We start from the raw sequence: 19,250 nt of genomic DNA on the forward strand, positions 1-19,250 counted from the left end.
GGCAGGAGCGGAAAACTTCCGCGGACCACGACCGTAAAGCCCGGAGGGCCCACCAGTAACTATGTGATCTGTTGTTTATTTCTCTCTTTACTAGTCATATAAGGTGTAAGTCTCGGGCTTTGTCCTGGTTAACTAGATCGTTTCGCCTAGCGGCAGCTCATATTTCTGTCGGTCGATTCGCCGGAAGTGAGGCAGCCCCTACAGCATTAAACAAGAGCAAGCAGGCCCACGCTGTGTGCCTACCCCTAGCTGCAGCCACCCGCCTATTGCCGCCGCACACACGGCGCGCGCATTTGCATGTAATTGCGCCCGGAGCCACGCCCCCTCGCGCCTAATTGCACTCGCAGCTTTTGTGGCGCCTGTGGACAAGCCGCCCGCACCGCTCCAGTGTAGAGCAGGCAGCCTTCTGTACAGTGAGGGGCCAGAGTGCGTTTAGTTATCACTTAACGCTCGAGTCACTTGCATCCGCACCCCCTTAATACTCCGATGAGAAATACACTGCGGTGCAAAATTCATTGGACAGCGATATGCACGTATGCACTGGCGGTGGTATCGCGTAGACAAGGTATAAGGCTGGCAAGGCATTGGCCGAGTTGTCATTTATCCTCAGGTGCTTCATGGGAAAATGTGTCCGACGTGACCATAGCCGCACGACGGGTACTAACTATCACTGAACGCAGATTTGTAGATGGAGCTGGCCGCATGGGAAATTCCATTTCGTAAATCGTTAGGTACTAAAATTTTCCGAGATCCACAGTGTCAAGAGCTGCAAGAATACCAAATTTCAGGCGTTACCTCTCACCACGGACAACGCAGTGGCCGACGGGCTTCACTTAACGAGCAAGAGCACCGGCGTTCGGGTAGATTTTCAGTACTAATAGACAAGAAACACTGCGAGAAATAACCGGCGAAATCAATGTGGGACGTACAATGAACGTAGCCGTTACGACAGTGCGCCGAAATTTCGCGTTAATGGATATGGCACCAGACGATCGACGTGAGTGCCTTTGCTAACAGCACGACATTGCCTGCAGTGCCTCTCTTAGTATCGTGACCATACGACTCTGGACGACTGAAAAAGCCGTCGCCTGGTCATTAAAATTGCTACACCACGAAGACGACGTTCTACAGAAGCAAAATTTAATCGACAGGAAAAAGCCGCTGTGATATGCAAATGATTAGCTTTTCAGAGCATTCACACAAGGTTGACGCCGGTCGTGACACCTACAACATGCTTACATGACGAAAGTTTCCAACTGATTTCTCATACACAAACAGCAGTTGACCGGCGTTGCCTGGTGAAAAGTTGTTGTGATGCCTCGTGTAAGGGGGAGAAATGCGTACCATCACGTTTCCGACTTTGATAAAGGTCGCATTGTATGCCATCGCGATTGCGGTTTATCGTATCGCGACATTGCTGCTCGCGTTGGTCCAGATCCAATGACTGTTGGCAGAATATAGAATCGGTGGGTTAGGAAGTGTAATACGGAACGCCGTGCTGGATCCCAACGGCCTCGTTTCACTAGCAGTCGAGATGACAGGCATCTTATCCGCATGGCTGTAACGGATCCTGCACCCACGTCTCGATCCCTGAGTCAACAGATGGGGACGTTTGCAAGACAACAACCATCTGCACGAACAGTTCGACGACGTTTGCAGCATGGACTATCACCTCGGAGATCATGGCTACTGTTACCCTTGACGCTGCATCACAGACAGGAGCGCCTGCGATGGTGTACTCAACGACGAACCTGGGTGCACGAATGGCAAAACGTCATTTTTTTGGATGAATCCAGGTTCTGTTTACGGCATCATGATGGTCGCATCCGTGTTTGGCGACATCGCGTTGAACGCACATTGGAAGCGTGATGGTATGGGGTGCCACTGGTTACACGTCTCGGTCACCTCTTGTTCGCATTGACGGCACTTTGAACAGTGGACGTTACATTTGCGATGTGTTACGACCCGTGGCTCTAACCTTCATTCGATCCCTGCGAAACCCTACATTTCAGCAGGATAATGCACGACCGCATGTTGCAGGTCCTGTACGGGCCTTTCTGGATACAGAAAATATTCGACTGCTGCCCTGCCCAGCACATTCTCCAGATCTCTCACCAACTGAAAACGTCTGGTCAATGGTGGCCGAGCAACTGGCTCGTCACAATACGCCAGTCACTACTCTTGATGGACTGTGGTATCGTGTTGAAGCTGCATGGGCAGCTGTACCTGTACACGCCATCCAAGCTCTGTTTGACTCAATGCCCAGGCGTATCAGGGCTGTTATTACGGCCAGTGGTGGTTGTTCTGGGTACTGATTTCTCAGGATCTATGAATCCAAATTGGGTGAAAATGTAATCACATGTCAGTTCTAGTATAATATATTTGTCGAATGAATACCCGTTTATCATCTGCATTTTTTCTTGGTGTAGCAAATTTAATGGCCAGTAGTGTATACACTGCGCCACTTAACCTAATTATCAACTTAAATTATCCTAAGGACAAACACACACACCCATGGCCGAGGGAGGACTCGAACCTCCGCCGGGACCAGCCGCACAGTCCATGACTCCAGCGCCTTAGACCGCCTATGACAGCAATCGAACGCACCACGGTAGTTGTTACCTACGATTACATTATTTCATAAGACCTCCTTCGTCTAATGCTTGACTTCTTCAGCGATGGTGACGGTATCTTCCAGCAGGCTAAATCTCTGTGTCACAAGAGCATAACTATGCTTCAGTTGTTTGAGGAGTATGATAGAGGAGTCAATCTGATGTCTGATCTAAAGCTGCTGCCGACACCTTTGTGGCGCTACTGAGCGCCTGCTGGCTGCCCACAAACCACCAGCTCGTAAGCCAGTGAAACTGCGTTACCTGTGTAGAGGCATCTGGTGCGACCTACCTCCAGAAACCTGGCAATTACTTGAGTCTGTGCGAGGTGGAATCGCCGCTGTAAACATCCCAAGGTAGAACAACACGCTGTTAACCACATGGTAACAATATTTTGAATCATCAGTGAACACCAGCTGATCAAAATCATCCAGGCATAGCTACATAGCTCGGTATTGTGCACCAGATGTCATGACGACCGTACCAGCAAGTATAAAATCAGTCAGGGAATACTGTGATATCAGTAGAGAAGCAGTAATAGCAGGAGGGATCAGTGACTTCGATGGCCATGTACATCTACTTATAAACTCCGCCAGCCACCAAGCGGTGTGTGGCGGAGGGCACTATCCGCGCCAAAGTCATATTTCTCCCTCTCTGTTCCACTCGCGGATCGCGCGAGGCAAAACCGACTGTCTGAACGCCTCAGTACGAGCTCTTATTTCCCTTATCTTTGAATGGTGATCATTGCGCGATTTGAAAGTTGGTGGTAATAATATACGCTCTACATCGTCGTTGAAGATCGGATTTCAGTATTTAGTGAGCAGTCCCTTCAGTTTAGCGAGTCGTCTATCTGAAAGTTTGTCCCACTTCAAACTTTCTAAGAGATTTGTAACGCTCTCGTGATGGCTAAATGTACCAGTCACGAATCTTACCGCTCTTCTTTGGACCTTCTCAATCTCTTGAATCAGAACCAACTGGTAAAAGTACCATACAGACGAACAGTACTCTAAGACTGGACGAACTAACGTATTGTAAGCAATTTTCTTTGTTGAAGGACTGCATCACTTCAGGATTCTGCCAATAAACCGCAATCTAGAGTCCGCCTTACCCGTTACTTGTGTAATTTATCGTCCCATCTGAGACCATTTCGAATAGTCACACCCAGACACTTGACGGATGGCTGGCTCTGAGCACGATGCGACTTAACTTCTGAGGTCATCAGTCGCCTAGAACTTAGAACTAATTAGACCTAACTAACCTAAGGACATCACACACATCCATGCCCGAGGCAGGATTCGAACCTGCGACCGTAGCGGTCGCTCGGCTCCAGACTGTAGCGCCTAGAACCGCACGGCCACTCCGGCCGGCACTTGACGGATGTTACCGCTTCCAAACACTGGGCATTTGTATTGTACTGGTACATCAATGGGAATATTCGCTTTGTTATACGCAGTAGGCTACACTTACTAATATTGAGAGATAACTGCCAGTCATTACACCACGCATTTATTTTCTGCAAATCCTCATTGATTTGTTCACAACTTTCGTATGATACTACTTTCCTGTAGACTACAGCATCATCGGTAAACAGTCTAATTCCGCTGTCAATATCATCAACCAGATCGTTTACGTAAATCGTAAAAAGCAGAGAACCTACTTCGCTGCCCTGGGGCACACCGGAAGTTACGCTTGTTTCTGTTAAAGTCTCCCCATTCAGGACGACATACTGCTCCCTGTCTGTTAGAAAACTTTCTAACCAACCGCATATGTCATCGGATAGACCGTAAGCGCGCATTTTTTGGAGAAAGCTACAGTGCGTAACTGAGCCGAACGCCTTTCGAAAGTCGAGGAATATGGCATCAACCTGGGAGCCGGTATCTAGAGCCTGTTGTATATCACGCACAAAGAGGGCCAGCTGTGTCTCACATGACCGCTGTTTCCTAAAACCGTGCCGGTTTCTCCAGATGAGCTTCTCAGAGTCTAGAAAGGTCAAAAATGGTTCAAATGGCTCTGAGCACTATGGGACTCAACTGCTGAGGTCATTAGTCCCCTAGAACTTAGAACTAGTTAAACCTAAATAACCTAAGGACATCACAAACATCCATGCCCGAGGCAGGATTCGAACCTGCGACCGTATCGGTCTTGCGGTTTCAGACTGCGGCGCCTTTAACCGCACGGCCACTTCGGCCGGCCTAGAAAGGTCATTACGTCTGAACACAAAATATGTTTTCCATGATTCTACAACAAATCGATGTCAGTGAAATTGGCCGGTAATTATGTGCATCCGATTTTCTACCGTTTTTATAGATTTCTGTGACCTGGGCCTTCTTCCAGTCCCGTGGAACTTTCCGCTGTTACAATGATCTCTGATAGATGATGGATAAGAATGGTGTTATATTTGTAGCATAGTCAACATAAAATCTTAGGGAGATACCGTCTGGGCCAGATGCCTTCCTGGCGTCTAGGGATCTTAACTGTTTTACAATCCCTGATACACTAAACACTGTCAGCCGTCCTCGCGTTTGTCCGATAATTAAAAGGGGGAGTGGTGCTGCAGTCCTCCACCGTAAACGAGTTTTTGAAAGCTAGGTTTAGAATTTCGCCTTCTGCTTATCATCATCCGTTACATTACCCGTACTGTCAGCAAGAGAAGGTATTGAATTAATTGTAGCGTTCATAGATTTTACGTACGACCAAATTTTTTGGGGTTATTTTTAGATCTGCAGATAAAATATTGCTTTCAAATTCGTTAAAAGAAACTCTCATTGACCTTGGAGTAACAAATCCAACAGATACATGAGGCACATTTCAGCCTTTCTGAAGCTACCCAACTCGACTGTCGGTGACGTGACTGTGAAATGGAAACGTGAAGGGACAACCTCGACTAAAGCGAGACCCGGCAGACCTTGTGTACTGACGAACGGATACTGTCGACCATTGCAGAGGGTGACTGTAAAAAATCGCGTGAAATCAGTGGAACGAATCGCTTGTGAGTTTTAAAGGTCTCAGCTGCTGAAAATTTTTCCGTGTTGTATGGCCGGGGTCCATGGAAATCTTCAGTCCCTGACGTTTCGTCCAAAGCAACGTTGGATATCTTCGGAGGAGCTCCTGGTTGTGCTGAGTCTTGCCGACTGACTAGTCGGACGTCGAAGAGTGGCCTAAATACTGTGGAAAATGGGCGTGGTCTGGATTTCACGTGATAGCAGAGATAAACCATGTCAAAGATAAAAAAATTTTACCATCGATTATAGTACGTCAAAGATAAAAACTTCTCATCGATTCTGTAGCGTCACAGTCCATATTACTGAGTTTCATGGCTTCTTCTTTTCTGTTGAAATTACCCCATGTTCATATATTTCGATGGCTTCTCTATATAGCCGTGGATAATAGTTCGTCATAGTACATAAAACTTCAGTTTCCGAAAATTTCACTACGTGATCACCTGCTTGAAGAGCATTTTCCGCCATGGCTGAATTGTCTGTTTTCCCTAGTCGGCAAAGACTTTCATGTTCCTTCAACTGTGTATTCACACTTCTCTTTGTAGACCCTACCACACGTACGCGGAATCTTATATACTCCACTTGCAGACAGAGGGGGACGTTTATCCTTAACGGAACGAAGTGCTTGACCTATTTTCTTAGTTGGTCTGAAAATCGGTCGAACGTCATGTTTCCTTAGAATCTTGCCGATTTGATCCGTTACTTTTTTGATGAAGGGTAGAGAAACCGTGTTCTTCCATCGCTGTGTCCTATCGTTGTCCTTAGGCCTCCCGTTATTCGGTCGCAAGACTCTATTTATTTCTTTACTAGAGAACCCATTTTTTTCAAAAGACTGCTTTAGATGTTTTAACTCGGCGTCCAGGTGTTCTGGCGTACAAATCATTTTAGCTCTGTCCACTAGACTTTTAATTACACCTCTTTTCTGTTGTGGATGATGATTAGAAGATGTGCACCGTCGCCTTGGACGAAACGTCAGGGATTGAAGAGTTCCATGGACCACAGCCATACAACCCGGAAAAATTCTCAGCAGCTGAAACATCCGGTCATGAAAGCCTTTATTGTATTTTAAAGGTCTGCCAGCAGTTCAGCTAGCACAATGACTGTGTGCAGGGATTCGCCAACCGCGGTGGTCTAGTGGTTCTAGGCGCGCAGTCCGGAACCGCGGGACTGCTACGGTCGCAGGTTCGAATCCTGCCTCGGGCATGGATGTGTGTGATGTCCTTAGGTTAGTTAGGTTGAAGTAGTTCTAAGTTCTAGGTGACTGATGACCACAGATGTTAAGTCCCATAGTGCTCAGAGCCATTTGAACGATTTTTTTTTTTTTTTTTTTTGCAGGGATTCGGAAATAAAAGGGGCATATTGGTCGAGCAGCCCCTAGCCCACACATTCCTGCAGTCACTGACAGGCGACTCCTGAGGTGGTGCAAAGAGCGACCCCATTGGACAGTGGATGACTGGAAACGAGGAATTTGCAGTGATGAATCACGCTCCAGAATGTGGTAATCCGATGTAAGAGTTAGGGTTTGGCAAATGCGTGGATATCATTACCTGCCATCATGTGTAGTGCCAACAGTGAAGTACAGAGGACGTGGTGCTGTAGCATGGAGCCGTTTTTCGTGGTTTGGGAGTGGTCTCCGTATTGCGTTTGAGGAAACGCTAAATGGGGAAGGATTTGAACACATTTTACTGCAGTATGTACAGCACACAGTAGACGAACAGTCCGGGGACGACGGTTGTTCGCATCAACACCGAAATACACCCTGTCATAAGGCAGCACCTGTGAGCCGATAATTCGCTGACAGTTTCCTTTCGATATTTTCTCGTCAGTCTTCTGACTGGTTCGATGCGGCCCGTCACGACTTCCCCTGCTGTGCAAGCCTTTTCATTTCAGAGTAGCACCCGCAGCTTAAGTCTTCAATTATTTGCTGGATGTATCCCAATCTTCGTCTTCCTATACAAATTTTGCTCTTTACAGCTCCGTCTAATACCATGGAAATTATCCCCCTGAGTCTTAGTAGACGTCTCATCATCCCTGTGAAGCTGGTATCTGTACAGATATCATTGGTGATCTTGCAGCTCTAGAAGAATGAAATTATAATGAAATCTAGACCTTTAGCTGCTTACAGGCGTTGATAAATATCAACAGGGACAGTTGAAAAACGTGTGCTCCGACCGGGACTCGAACCCGGGACCTCCTGCTTACATGGCAGACGCTCTATCTTTTTTTTTTTTTTTTTTTTTTTTTAAAATCTCACTTTGTTCGCTGTCGTTCTTAGCATCTGCTCGGGCCGAACGTCGTAAGAGGCCCATTTGTAAGTTCGTCGTTGATCGATTAACTCAGTTTTTTTTTTTATTACAGAGGGCAGCTAACCCCTCCATCCGACGATAATGCGATTGCAGGGACTTATCTCTGGCACGCTCCCCGTGAGACTCCAACTCTCTGTCCACACACTACTACATTTGTAGTGCCCCTGCCCACCATACTCATTACTAGCGGCAGTCAAGCTAAAGGTCTAGATTTCATTATAATTCCACCATCCCAACCTTTCTTCTCGTTAGCGTTTGCCACATATTCCCTTTCCTTGCCTACTCTGCGAAGAACCTCTTCATTCCCTACCTTATCGGTCGACCTAATTTTCGAATGTCTTCTGTAGCACCACGTCTCAAACGGGGGCCTTTTCTCTTCCGTTCCGGTTGGCCAACAGTCCATGTTTCACTGCCATACAACGCTGCGCTCCAGACACATATCCTCAGAAATTTCTTCCTCAAATTAAAAACTATGTTTGGGAACAGTCGACTTCTATTGGCCAGGAATGCCCCTTTTGCCAGCGCTAGTCCACTTTTTAAGTCGTCCTTGCTCCGTCCGGGATGGGTTATTTTGCTGCCTACGTAGCAGAATTGTTTAACTTTGTGATCACCAAATATAAGTTTCCCCTTGTTCTCGTTTCTGCTACTTCTCATACTTTCGTCTTTCCTCAGTTTACTCGCATTCTCTACTCATTAGACTGTTCATTCCGTTCAACAGATCCTGTAATTTTTCTTCGCTTTCACTGAGGATAGCAACGTCATCAGCGAATCTTATCGTTGATATCCTTTCACCCTGAATTTCAGTTCTGCTCTTGAAACTTTGTTTTATTTCCCTCATTGCTTCTTCGACGCATAGTTTGAACGCCAATGGGCGAAAGGCTACACACCTGTCTTAGACCATTTTTCATCCGTGCACCTCGTTCTTGGTCTCCCACTCTTATTATTCCCTCTATGCTTTTGTACAGATATTATATTACCTGTCTTTCTCTATAGATTACCCTATTTTCCTCAAGATAACGAACATCTTGCACCATTTAAAATTCTCGTACGCTTTTTCTGGATCGATAAATCCTATGAACATGTCTTTTCTTCAGCCTTGCTGCGATTATCAAGCGCCACCTCAGACAGGCTGCCTCTCTGGTGCCTTTTCCTTTCATAAAGCAAAACTCATCGACGGTTAACAGATCCTATGTTTTTCTTTCCATTCTCCTGTACCTTGTTCTTCTGGACCGTAACGTTCCTAAAATAGACTGGCATGCCCTGAGTCCCGACATGAACCTCCTGGATGAGTCAGAACGTAGACTTCGCACCAGATCCCAGCCACCAGCATGGTTGCCTCCTCTGGTTTCGGCTGTTGAGGAAGAGTGGGCTGACTTCCCTCCAAAGTGGTTCATCCAGCTCAGTAAAACTGTCCCATGCAGAGGTGAAGCTGCCATAAGGGCGCTGGTTGGACCAACCCCATACCAAATACCGGATACTTTTGATCCAACAGAGTTCTCAGAATGAGATTTTTCACTCTGCAGAGGAGTGTGTGCTGATATGAAACTTCCTGGCAGATTAAAACTGTGTGCCGGATCGAGACTCGAACTCGGGACCTTTGCCATTCGCTGTCAAGTGCTCTACCATCTGAGATACCCAAGCACGACTCACGCTCCGTCCTCACAGCTTTAATTCCGCCAGTACCTCATCTCCTACTTTCCAAACTTCACAGAAGCTCTCCTGCGAACCTAGCACGACTAGCACTCCTGGAAGAAAGGATATTGCGGAGACATGGCTTAGCCACAACCTGGGGGATGTTTCCAGAATGAGATTTTCACTCAGCAGCGGAGTGTGCGCCGATATGAAACTTCCTGGCAGATTAAAACTGTGTGCCGGATCGAGACTCGAACTCGGGACCTTTGCCATTCGCTGTCAAGTGCTCTACCGTCTGAGATACCCAAGCACGACTCCCGCTCCGTCCTCACAGCTTTAATTCCGCCAGTACCTCATCTCCTACCTTCCAAACTTCACAGAAGCTCCCCTGCGAACCTTGCAGAACTAACATTCCTGGAAGAAAGTATACTGCAGAGACACGGTTTAGCCACAGCCTGGGGGATATCAGCGAACATTCCGCTGCAGAGTGAAAATCTCATTCTGGAAACTTCCCCCAGACTATGGCTACGCCATCTGTCCGCAATATCTTTCCTTCCAGGAGTGCTAGTTCTGCAAGGTTTGCAGGAGAGCTTCTGTGAAGTTTGGAAAGTAGGAGGTGAGGTAATGGCGGAATTAAAGCTGTAAGGATGGGGCGTGAGTCGTGTTTGGGTAGCTCAGATGTTAGAGCACTTGGCCGCGAAAGGCAAAGGTCCCGAGTTCGAGTATCGGTCAGGCACACAGTTTTAATCTGCCAGGAAGTTTCCTAAATAGCGTTCCGTTCCATTACAAGCCTCACACGTGAAGTGGACCTGCGGAGGCAGCACGCTTGGTCGAGAAAGGACAAATCTTCCGAGTGATGCTCGATTTTGATTTTTTTGCCAAAGCAGTGGCAGCCCTGGAGTGGGTCCGGACGGCCGCCGCCTCGTCGGCGCGGCTCCCCGCGGGGACGTATCGGGCGCGCCTCGACAATCAGCGAGCACAATGGCGCCGCCAGATGAGCGCGTGCCACGCCGCCACATCGACCGGCGCGGCGTCCACTGGCGTCGCGGCGCCCGGCGTCGGCAGGCTACTCGGCCGACCTCCACAGGTAGCACCCGGCGCGGCCTAGCGTAGCCTCCGACGGTGCAGCGACTCGCAACACAGTCAAACTAACGACACGTCGAAACGGAGTGGCGGCCTGGGACACGTTGCTCATCGCAAAGCCCGTCACACATCTACATCGACATCTACATCCATACTCCGCAAGCCACCTGACGGTGTGTGGCGGAGGGTACTTTGAGTACCTCTGCCGGCCAGAGTGGCCGTGCGGTTCTAGGCGCTACAGTCTGGAGCCGAGTGACCGCTACGGTCGCAGGTTCGAATCCTGCGTCGGTCATGGATGTGTGTGATGTCATTAGATTAGTTAGGTTTAATTAGTTCTAACTTCTAGGCGACTGATGACCTCAGAAGTTAAGTCCCATAGTGCTCACAAGGGAACCTCCGCATCGCACCCCCCTCAGATTTAGTTATAAGTTGGCACAGTGGATAGGCCTTGAAAAACTGAACACAGATCAATCGAGAAAACAGAAAGAAGTAGTGTGGGACTATGAAAAAATTAAGCAAAATATACAAACTGAGTAGTCCATGGGCAAGATAGCCAACATCAAGGATAATATGAGCTCAGGAGCGCCGTGGTCCCGTGGTTAGCGTGAGCAGCTGCGGAACGCAGAGGTCCTTGGTTCAAGTCTTCCCTCCAGTGAAAAGGTTACGTTCTTTTTTTTCGCAAAGTTATGATGTGTCCGTTCGTTCATTGACGTCTCTGTTCACTGTAATAAGTTTAGTGTCTGTGTTTTGCGACCGCACCGCAAAACCGTGCGATTAGTAGACGAAAGGACGTGCCTCTTCAATGGGAACCGAAAAATCTGATCGCAGGGTCATAGGTCAACCGATTCCTCCACAGGAAAACACGTCTGTTATATTCTATACGACACTGGTGACGGCATGTGCGTCACGTGATACGAATATGTTGTCGACCCACGTAACTTGTACACTTGGCGAATGGGTAAAAAGATTTTTCTACCTTGCCCGATTTAGGTTTTCTTGTGGATGTGATAATCACTCCCAAAAAGTGATAAAAACATAAGAGTTTGTCACATAAACTGCAACAAATGAATGCAACAGTTTCACAGTCGCACAGTTTTCCCTGTGCTCTGTCAAAACATATGTTTTTAACGTTTTCAAATTTTTCCGTGTGTAGACCGTCAAATCCTGCATATATCCAAGCAAATCTGAACATATCCTGGAATTTTGGAGAGCGAAGTTGATTATGTGTGAGTGCCTGAACTTTGATAATTCTCTGAAAATAAAAAAATTAAACTCTTCACTCGAGGGAAGGCTTGAACCAAGGACCTCTTGTTTCGCAGCTGCTCACGCTAACCACGGGACCTTTTTTTTTTTAATAGAAGATATACAAACAAAACAGATAACATGAATATTCTATGGGTTCCTTTTCATTGTTTTTAATTTCTGTGAAAGAAATATTGGAGGACAAAATTAGGAAAACCGAAATCTTATTATGATTATAATGAAGAGACAAAGCACTAGAAATTTCAAAAAATTACATTGAAATGACTAAGACACTTCGATATTGTTTTTAAATAAAGAAAATATCAAGCACCGAATACAGTTTGAACTGAGAACCTTTTGCTTAGCAGCAGTGCGACTTGTAGTTAAAAGACCAGTTCATGGGACCACGGCGCTCCTGAGCTCACACTATCCTTGATGATGCCTATCTTACACATCGACTACTCAGTTTGTATATTTTGCTTATTTTTTTCATAGTTCCACACAACTTCTTCCTGTTTTCTCGATTGATCTGTGTTCAGTTTTTCAAGGCCTATCCACTGTTCCAACTGGTAACTAAATCTGAGGGGTGTGCGATGGGAAGGTTCCCTTCTCCCTCCTATTCCAGTCTCGTATTGTTCGTGGAAAGAAAGATTGTCGGTATGCCTCTGGGTGGGCTCTAATCACTCTGATTTTATCCTCATGGTCTCTTCGCGAGATATACGTAGGAGGGAGTAATATACTGCTTGACTCATTGAAGGTATGTTCTCGAAAATTCAACAAAAGCCTGTACCGAGCTACTGAGCGTCTCTCCTGCAAACGAACAAGTGTACTGTAACCTACTTCCTTTGTTTTCGGATTTCATTTCCTTAGCATTCTTCCAATGAATCTCAGTCTGGCATCTGCATTACTGACGATCAACTTTATATGATCATTCCATTTCAAATCACTCCTAATGCCCACTCCCAGATAATTTATGGAATTAACTGCTTCAATTTACTGACCTGCTATATTGTAGCTAAATGATCAAGGATATTTCTTTCTGTGTATTCGCAGCACATTACACTTGTCTGCATTGAGATTCAATTGCCATTCCCTGCACCATGCTTCAATTCGTTGCAGATCCTTCTGCATCTCAGTACAATTTTCCATTGTGACAATAAAAAGGACTCCGTCTACAGGCCACGAGTGGCCTACCGGTACCATCCGACCGCCGTGTCATCCTCAGTTGAGGATGCGGATAGGAGGGGCGTGGGGGCAGCACACCGCTCTCCCTGTCGTTATGATGGTATTCTTGACCGAAGCCACTACTATTCGGTCGAGTAGCTCCTCAGTTACATCACGAGGCTGAGTGCACCCCGAAAAATTGCAGCAGCGTATGGCGGCCTGGATGGTCACCCATCCAAGTGCCGACCACGCCCGACAGCGCTTGACTTCGGTGATCTCACGGGAACCGGTGTATTCACTGCGGCAAGGCCGTTGCCCATTGTTACAACCTCTCGATATACCACAGCATCATCCCCAAAAAGTCTCAGTGAACTTCCGATGTTATCCATAAGGTCATTTATGTATATTGTGAGTAGCAACGGTCCTACGATACTCCCCTGCGGCACACCTGAAATCACTCTTACTTCGGAAGATTTCTCTCCCTTGAGAATGACATGCTGCGTTCTGTTATCTAGGAACTCTTCAATCCAATCACACAATTGGTCTGATACTCCATATGCTCTTACTTTGTTCATTAAACGATTGTGTGGAACTGTATCGAACGCCTTGCGGAAGTCAAGAAACACAGCATCTACCTGGGAACCCGTGTCTATGGCCCTCTGAGTCTCGTGGACATGTGGTGTCCGTCACGGTTGCTGCAAACTCTGAAACGATCAGACGCTCAGCTTCTTCCAGCAGTAGTTTTCGGCTGCATCTGGCGCCCAAAACACACATTTGTTTACGAAAATGAACACTCCTAAAATATCTGCACGATTGTCGACGAAAGGCGGAGAAAATAGCGAAGAACATCCTGGACTCGTCGATCGCTTGAAAAGCGAGTTGCTGTTAGCGAAACACTGCATAACGCTGCACAACTATCTCACAAGGGGAGACCACTACGCTTGGATCACGGATTTACTTCAAACTTTTACACCTTTACTACTTCATTAAAAAAGGAAAACACGATCTGTTGATGGTATTGACAGCGGCCTTAGACTGTTTGCCGATGATGCTGTAGTCTACAGGAAAGTAGTATCACACGAAAGTTGTGAACAAATCAATGAGGATATGCAGAAAATAAATGCATGGTGTAATGACTAGCAGTTATCTCTCAATATGAGTAAGTGTAACCTACTGCGTATAACAAGGCGAAAATCCCCATTAATGTATGAGTACAAAATAAATGGTCAGTCTTTGCAAGCGGTAACATCAGTCAAGTATCTGGGTGTCACTATTCGAAATGATCAGATTACACAAGCAACGGGTAAAGCGAACTCTAGGTTGCGGTTTATTGGTAGAATCCTGAAGCGATGCAGTCCTTCAACAAAGCAAATTGCTTACAATACGTTAGTTCGTCCAGTCTTGGAGTATTGTTCGTCTGTGTGGGACCCTTACCAGTTGGGTCTGATTCAAGAGATTGAGAAGAAAAGAAGAGCGGCAAGATTCGTGACTGGTACATTTAGCCATCGCGAGAGCGTTACAAATCTCATGGAAAGTTTGAAGTGGGACACACTTGGAGATAGACGACGCGCTAAACAGAAGGGGCCGCTCACTAAATTCCGAAATCAAATCTTCACCGAGGATGTAGAGCATATATTATTACCACCAACTTTCAAATCGCGTAATGATCATCATTCAAAGATAAGGGAAATAAGAGCTCGTACTGAGGCGCTCAGACAGTCGTTTTTGCCTCGTTCGATCCGCGAATGGAACAGACGGAGGTAAATATGACTTTAGCGCGAATTGTGCCCTCCGCCACACACCGCTTGGTGGCTAGCGGAGTATATATGTAGATATGTAGATATGTGCAAGTACACTGAAGAGCCAAAGAAACTGGTACACCTACCCATTATTGTGTAGGGTCCTAGCGAGCAAGCAGATATGCCGCAACACGACGTGGCATGGACTAGATTAATGTCTGAAATATTGTTGGAGTGTTGGAGGGAAGTGACACCATGAATCCTGCAGTGCTGTCCATAAATCCGCAAGACTACGTGGGGGTGGACATCTCGTCTGAACAGTGCGTTGCAAGACATCCCGGGTATGCTCAATAATGTTCATGTCTAGGGAGACTAGTGGTCAGCGGAAGTGTTTAAACTCAGAAGAGTGTTCCTGCAGCCACTCTGCAGCAATTCTGAGCGCGGGGGGTGTCGCATTGTCCTGCTGGAATTTTCCAACTCCATCGGAGTGCACAATGGACATGAAAAAATGCAGGAGATCAGACAGAGTGCTTACGTACGTGTCACCTGTCAGAGTCGTTTCTAGACGTATCATTGGTTGCATATAACCCCAACTGGATACGCCCCACACCATTACAGAGCCTCCACCACATGTAACAGTCCCTTGCCAACATGCAGGTTCCATGGATTCATGAGATTGTCTCCATACCCTTATACGCCCATCCGCTCGATACAATTTGAAAAGAGACTCGTCCGACCAGACAACATCTTTCCAGTCATCAACAGTCCAAAGTCGGTGTTGACGGTCCCGGGCGAGTTGTATAGCTTTGTGTCGTGCAGTCATCAAGGGTACCCCTCCGAAAGCCGATATAGATTATGTTCCGTTGAATGGTTCGCACGCAGACACTTGTTGATGGCCCAGCATTGAAACCTGCAACAATCTGCGGAAGGGTTGGATTCTGTCATGTTGAACGATTCTCTTCAGTCGTCGTTGGCCTCGATCGTGCAGGAATTTTTTCCGGCCGCAGCGATGTCGGAGATTTGATATTTTACCGGATTCCTGATATTCACGGTACCCTTGTGAAATGGTTGTACGGGAAAATCCGCACTTCATCGCTGCCTCAGAGATGCTGTGTCCTGCCCGCATGTCGTGGTCGTGCGGTAGCGTTCTCGCTTCCCACGCCCGGGTTCCCGGGTTCGATTCCCGGCGGGGTCAGGGATTTTCTCTGCCTCGTGATGGCTGGGTGTTGTGTGCTGTCCTTAGGTTAGTTAGGTTTAAGTAGTTCTAAGTTCTAGGGGACTGATGACCATGGATGTTAAGTCCCATAGTGCTCAGAGCCATTTGAACCATTTTTTAGATGCTGTGTCCAATCGCTCGTGCACCGACTACAACGCTACGTTCATACTCACATAAATCTTCATAATCTGTCATTGTAGCAGCGGTAACCAATATAACAACTGCGCCAGACACTTGTTGTCTTATATAGTCGTTGCTGACCGCAGCGCCGTATTCTGTTTTCAACTCTCTGTATTTGAATACGTATGCCTATACCAGTATCTTTGGCGCTTCAGCAATTCGAAGAAAATCGCTAAAGAAGCTTTACCCATCTATTATGTTCCTCATGCATTTGAGAGGAGTCATTGTGATGAAATGGTTAGCGTCAGCGCTTCATAAGAGGGTGGTGGATGAGGCGACGGTTCGAAACCTACCAACGTTTACTTTTTAATTTATATTTTTTTCTTCACTTGTCACATTATTTAACATATATGACATTTGAGACGCAATACAGGGTGTATCAAAAGAATCATTCGATGTGGCACGTCTAAATTTCTGAAAGTACACTACTGGCCATTAAAATTGCTACACCACGAAGATGAAGTTTTACAGCCGCGAAATTTAACCGACAGGAAGAAGAAGTTGTGATATGCCAATGATTAGCTTTCCAGAGCATTCACACAAGGTTGGCGCCGGTGGCGACACCTACAACGTGCTGACATGAGGAAAGTTTCCAACCAATTTATCATACACAAACAGCAGTTGACCGGCGTTGCCTGGTGAAACGTTGTTGTGATGCCTCGTGTAAGGAGGAGAAATGCGTACCATCACGTTTCCGACTATGATAAAGGTCGGATTGTAGCCTATCGCGATTGCGGTTTATCGTATCGCGACATTGCTCCTCGCGTTGGTCGAGATCCAATGACTGTCAGCAGAATATGGAATCGGTGGGTTCAGAAGGGTAACACGGAACGCCGTCCAAGATCCCAACGGCCTCGTATCACTAGCAGTCGAGATGACAGGCATCTTATCCGCATGGCTGTAACGGATAGTGCAGCCACGTGTCGATTCCTGAGTCAACCGATGGGGACATTTGCAAGACAACAACCATCTGCACGAACAGTTCGATGACATTTGCAGCAGCATGGACTATCATCAGCTCGGAGACCATGGCTGTGGTTACCCTTAACGCTACATCACAGACAGGAGCGCCTGCGATGGTGTACTCAACGACGAACCTGGGTGCACGAATAACAAAACGTCATTTTTTCGGATGTATCCAGGTTCTGTTTACATCATCATGATGGTCGCATCCGTGTTTGGCGACATCGCAGTGAATGCACATTGGGAAAGTGTATTCGTCAACGCCAAACTGGCGTATCACCCGGCGTGATGGTAAGGTGTGCCATTGGTTCCACGTCTCGGGCACCTCTTGTTCGCATTGACGGCACTTTGAACAGTGGACGTGACATTTCAGATGTGTTACGACCCGTGGCTCTACCCTTCATTCGATCCCTGCAAAACCCTACATTTCAGCAGGATAATGCACGACCGCATGTTGCAGGTCCTGTACGGGCCTTTCTGGACACAGAAAATGTTCGACTGCTGCTCTGGCCTGCACATCTCCAGATTTCTCACCAACTGAAAACATCTGGTCAATGGTGGCCGAGTAACTGGCTCGTCACAATACGCCAGTCACTACTCTTGATGAACTGTGACATGTTGAAGCTGCATGGGCAGCTGTACCTGTACACGCCATCCAAGCTCTGTTTGACCCAATGCCCATGCGTATCAAGGCCGTTATTATGGCCAGAGGTGGTTGTTCTGGGTACTGATTTCTCAGGATCTATGCACCCAAATTGCGTAAAAATGTAATCACATGTCAGTTCTAGTATAATTATTTGTCCAATGAATACCCGTTTATCATCTGCTTTTCTTCTTGGTGTAGCAATTTTAATGGCCAGTAGTGTACTTGAGGCTCTAACTACTAAATGTGGTTACAAGTGTTAACTCGGGCTGCACGAGAAGAATTGAACGTTCGACTTTGCACACAAACAATATTTAGACAACACGACGCGATATTTTATTTTGGGAATTACAGTGTTCAATCTCGCTACGACAACCCTGCGTTCAATAATCCCTGAATCGGTTTTCATGCTCGTTATTAAGTCGCGATTATTTGTTGCTAAGAGGTCAAGTGTGTTTTCACAACCGTTTACTATTCGTGTGTGCTCATGAACTAACTGCTCGGAATAATTTTCAGAAAATGTGGGTAGCATAATTTCGGATTATATTTTATGCATACCTCCGGAATTGCACATGTATTTTCGCCATCATATCGAAGGTAAATTAAAGTCACCACCAACTATTATCGGATGAGTCGGGTACGTGTTTGAAATCAGACTCAAGTTTTTTCTTTGAACCTTTCAGCAACTGTATCATCTGAATTGGGAGGTCGGTGAAAGGATCCAATCATTATTTTATTCCGGTTGCCAACAATGACCTCTGCCCATACTAACTCACAGGAAATATCTACTTCAATTTCGCTACAAGTTAAACTACTTCTGATAGCAACAAACACGCTACAACCAACCGTGTTTACCTTGTCCTTTCGGAACACCGTTAGGTCCTTCGCAAAAATTTCGGCTGAGCTTATATCCGTCATTAGCCAGCTTTCAGTGCCTGTAACGATTTGAGCGTCAGTGCTTTCTATTAGCGCTTGGAGCTCTGGTACTTTCCCAACATAGTTACGACAATTTACAACTGTTATACCAATGGTTCCTGTATCTACATTTTTCCTGTGTTCAACCTGCACCCTTTGTGACTGAAGCCCTTCTTGTGTTTTCCCGAGACCCTCTAACCTAAAAAACCGCTCAGTCCACGCCACACAGCCTCTGCTACCCGTGTAGCCGCCTCCTGCGTATCGTGGACACCTGACCTAGTCAGCGGAACCCGAAACCCAACCACCCTTTGGCGCAGGTCGAGGAATCTGCTGCCTACAAGTTCGCAGAGCCGTCTGAGCCTTTCATTCAGACCCTCAACTCGGCTCTGTACCAGAGGTCCGCAATCGGTCCTGTCGACTATGCTGCAAATGGTCAGCTCTGCTTTCATCTTGCAAACAAGACTGGCAGCCTTTACCACTTCTGTTGGACGCTCGAAACCAGAGAGAAACTCTTCTGATCCAAAATGACACACATCATTGGTACCGACGTGAGCCAACA

Source organism: Schistocerca serialis, chromosome 12, assembly GCF_023864345.2.
Source record: "Schistocerca serialis cubense isolate TAMUIC-IGC-003099 chromosome 12, iqSchSeri2.2, whole genome shotgun sequence".
NCBI classification, from domain to species: Eukaryota; Metazoa; Arthropoda; class Insecta; order Orthoptera; family Acrididae; genus Schistocerca; species Schistocerca serialis.